Consider the following 4,718-nt stretch of genomic DNA (forward strand, 5'->3'; position numbering starts at 1 on the left):
TGATGGGTAGGTGATCCTTGGTTGTAGACCAAGTTCTCTTGCCTTTCTGAATATCATATTCCAAGCCTTGCAGTCTCGTAGTGTGGAGGATGCCAGATCCTGTGTGATCCTGATTGGTGCTCCTTGATATCTGAATTGTCTCTTTCTGGCTTCTTGTAAATTTTTTCTTTTACTTGGAAGCTCTTGAATTTGGCTATTATATTCCTGGGGGTTGTCTTTTCAGGGGTTAGTGTAGAGGGTGATCTATGGATCCTTTCAATGTCTATATTGCCCTCTTGTTGTAGAACTTCCAGGCAGTTTTGCTGAATAATTTCTTTTAGTATTGAGTCCAAATTTCTATTAATTTCTGCTTTTTCAGGAAGACCAATGATTCTCAAATTGTCTCTTCTAGACCTGTTTTCTTGATCTGTCAATTTCTCAGTGAGATATTTTATGTTTCCTTCTATTTTATCAGTCTTTTGACTTTGCTTTATTTGTTCTTGCTGTCTTGAGAGATCATTGGCTTCTACTTGCCCACTTCTGGTCTTTAGAGACTGGTTTTCTGTTTTATTCTTATGATTTTCGTTTTCGGTTTGGTCTATCCTGTTTTCCTGCTTTTTAATTTTGGTTTCAAATTGGGAGTTTCTGTCTTTTAACCTTTTAATTTCCTTTTGAGCTATTTCCCACTTCTCTTACCAAATCTTTTACATATTTCTCTTGATCTCAGATGTGAACTCTTCAAGAGCTTGTGACCACTTTTCATTTTTTTGGGAAGGTTTGGATATGATTACTTGTTTGTTCTCCTCTGCTGTTTGCTCTGTTGTCTGGATTTTTTCTGTGTAAAAATTGTCAAGTGTTAAAGATTTCTTCTTGATCTTTCTCTTTTGGGGTTCTTGTGAATGGCTTGCCATTGTTAGCTAAGTGCCCTCTCAGGTTTATCCTCATGCCCAGGGTCTGTGTGAGCTCTTTAGGCTCCTGAGTAAAGTATTCAATTGTTTAATGAAATAGAACTAATTAGGGTCACCATTTATTCTATTTTTATTCATTCAAGAAGTTCCACGTTTAGTTGTTCTCAGGGTCAAGCCTCCTGGTGGTCCTCTTGCTTGTTCCTCTGCCTGAAGCTCCTTTAACAGTCTCAAGGCTCTGCTTCCACAGTCATGCACCCCTCTGCACTGGGTCTCCACCCAAGGTCTGCACCTGCGCTCAGGGTCCGCGTCTGCACCTGTGTCCCCAACTGTGTCCATGTCTGCACTCAAGGTATGTGTTCAAAGTCTGGTTCTTTAGCCTCTTGGGGTCTTAAGTCTTGCTGCTCTCAGGGGCAGGCCCTGGTGATCCAAGGTATCTGCCAAGGACTTAATGGATGTCCCAAACTTGCTCTAACTTTTGTTTGCTGGTTTTGGCACTGTAGGTGGTGTGGGGGTAGGGGGTTGCTCAGCTCACGTTTTAGTGAGAGCTGTTTCACCCCTTATAGCATGGAAATGCCCCAATCCCACGTACCTTAAATGCTGTGCCCTGTTGTGGGGTCCCTTAGTTCATCTGGATTTGTTTTTATGTCCTCTTGAAGAGTCCTATATGTGTAGGTTAGGAGAGGTTAAGCAGCTACTTTTTACTCTGCTGCCTTGTTAACCTGGAAGTTCAAATAAATTAATTTTTATTACTTTCAAGTACTTACGTTAATTCAAATGAGGCTGAAAAAGTGCTTTGGAGAAGAGATTTTTAGGATATTTGTTTTTATTAATAGACATGAAACATTTGTAATTGGCATATGATTTATATGTAAATAGATTAATTAATAATTGATTTTATAGCACAAATGATATAAAACCATCTCATTCTAGGCCCAAAATAGATAACAATAAAAAGGAGTTATGCTTTCAATTTTTTTTTTCTGATTAGACTTTTTCTACATTTCTTCGTAGTGTTTATTTTGTTCTACTTTATCTTGGGGGTGTATGAGATGTTCAGGGAAGACTAGCACCTCTGGTGTGAAGACTTGCTGAGCCCTTTTCAGACCTAGTTACCCACCTTTAATGTTCACTTTTCACCTAATTCTCATCTGTAATTCTAAAAAGCTCTAACATGCATAGGAGTCACACCATGGTAAAACTGAGGGTAACTGATAGACTTCATTCAAACCCTTTAGTGAGTTAGAGAGATGTCTACCCCAGACATATGAGGACTTCCCCCAGTGAAATGGGCAGATGAGAACAATTTGTTCCAACAGCAGTGAAGGCAGAAGAAACAGGCACTGTAGAGCACTTTGAGCTTGGCCAGATATTGAAGATACCAAGGCCCTTATTTAAATCCAATTCATTCAAGAGCCAAGACATTACCCAATAATGCCAATGAACTTTAAGATTAAGGAGGAACAATAATAACCTTAATCAAGTAACTTCCAAGGAAGGAGGAAGGTTTAGAAAAGTGGTTCAGCATTTAAGCTAGTATAGTTAGAATCAGGTCTCCTCAAGAACCCAGACACAGAGTGCTAGTAAAATAATCAATTGTTTAATGAAATAGAATTAATTAGGGTCACCATTTATTCTATTTTTATTCATTCAAGAATTTGAGTACCTGCTGAGTGTGATAGCATATTCCTAGAATTCCAGCTATCAGGAAGGCTAGAACTCTTGAACTCAGGTGTTCTGGTCTTCATTTAAGTTCAGTACAATATAGTGACTCTACCCCCACATTCATGAACACACATACCCACGTGAAGGAGAGAAAGGCTAACTGGCTCGGTTTGGAAATGGAATAAGTAAAAGTGCCAGGCAGCAATGGGATCAGCCTGTGAATAGCCTCCGCATTTCAACCTGGGAGGGGATGGAGAGAACCAATTTAAAAAGAAAAAAATAGATTTTTAATGCCTTTCCTTTGTGCCTCTCTCACATTTTTAGTATTTATTTATTTATTCTTTGCCTATTAGATTATATGCTTCTTGAGAATAGGATCATATTCATAAGAATCTTTATATCCTCAAATATAAAGCATATTTGCTCAAAGTAATTGCTTAATCAATATTTGTTGAAGGAATAAATGAATACCTATTTTTTAAAGTACTGTTTCTAGCATTAGCTACCTATGTGATGTCATTTTAGGAACAAAAGAGGGCATACTTTTTCTACAATCTTATCTCCACCTAAATACCATAACTGAAATGCTATCATTAGAGATATTCCTTTGGATTAATGTATTGACTCCAGAAGGCACCATTTATACAAATAATATCAATTTCAGGTACAGGTTAGACTAGGTGGCTTTTAATGTATGGAAAAAATAACAATAGATCTGAAGTTTAGAAGGATAAAATGTTCAAACTGGAAGGGATGTTAGAGATCATCTAATCCAGTGATTCTTCAAAGGATGTGCCATGGAACATTTTGACTAGGTATCTTGGGAACTGCAAAGAACTGTAATGCAGGGTTGCTATAAGAATCTTTTGCATTTGCAAAATTAAGTGAATCAACACTGACAGTTGGAAAAACGGAATGATGACCCAGCCAGTCAGGGTCTCCTGGGCAAAAACTATTGGAGCCTGAGACTATAAATACTCCTGTAGAACCAACTGTAGGGGCTTGGTCTTCTGGCTTTGCTTTTGGTTTTTGGCTTTGCCTGTTTCCCTTGATCTCTTCCTTGACACCCTCCTATCCCTGGATTTCCCCATTGGGCCCTGGGAGGAGGGTATTTTGGTGGATGGAGAATGTGGGAATTAGCTATTAAAGGCAGGCAGGGTCAACCTTAAAACCAAGCCACCACCTCATCTAGTAATCTGTTAAACCTTGTTACATCAAGGCAGTGAATTCATCCCTGGCCAAGGGGCTGGTTCCCTCGGCCTGATTCCCCTCTTCTGTGACCCTCCTCTAGCACCACCTTCTCCCTTAGCAGCAGTTACCAGACCTTAACCCCTTTCCCTTAGCTTACCCTTGGCTTTAATAAACCCCTTTGGCTTTTATATCAAGAGCTTCCAGTGATTCATTATACTAACTACTGGGGCAAAGGCTAAAGAGGGAAAGAATAACATTCCTTTATTTCTTGAGGGCTAAACCAGGCATCCATCTTGGGCAGGAAGTAAAATCAGCTTTCACTTCCTTTAAGCTGGAAATTGGTCTCCAGAAGGGAGGGGCTTTTACTCTTCCCCTCAAGGGAGGTTAGAGATAGCAGGGAGGCTGATTCAAAACATTTCAGCCAGGCTCACCCAATCTCTGGCTGACCTAAATCATCTTGTACTAAAGAGATAACCTCCCCACCTGAAGACCCAGCTGATACCATGCAGAGCCCTCAATATAAGCCTCTTGATTAGCCATATCATATTCCCCTTTTTATTCCATTACAGAACTTAAAGGTGCAATCTCTCTCTCTCTCTCTCTCTCTCTCTCTCTCTCTCTCTCTCTCTCTCCCTCCCTCCCTTCTTCCCCCCTCTCTTTTCCTCTTCTATTTCTCTCTTTTCCTCGTCTCTTTCTCCTTCTCTTTTCCTCTCCATCCCCTCTCCCTCCCTTGCTTCTTCTTTCCCTCCCTCCCTCCCTCTCTCTTTCTCTATCTCTCTTCCTCCTTCCCTTCTTCCCTATCTCTCTTTTCCTCTTCTATTTCTCTCTTTTCCTCTTCTCTTTCTCTTTCTCTTTTCCTCTCTCTCCCCCTCTCCCTCCCTTGCTTTTTCTCTCCCTCCCTCCCTCCCTCTCTCTCTTTTCCTCTTCTATTTCTCTTTTCCTCTTCTCTTTCTCTTTTCCTCTCTCTCCCCTTCTCCC

The sequence above is a fragment of the Gracilinanus agilis genome, chromosome 3 (assembly GCF_016433145.1).
Source record: "Gracilinanus agilis isolate LMUSP501 chromosome 3, AgileGrace, whole genome shotgun sequence".
NCBI classification, from domain to species: domain Eukaryota; kingdom Metazoa; phylum Chordata; class Mammalia; order Didelphimorphia; family Didelphidae; genus Gracilinanus; species Gracilinanus agilis.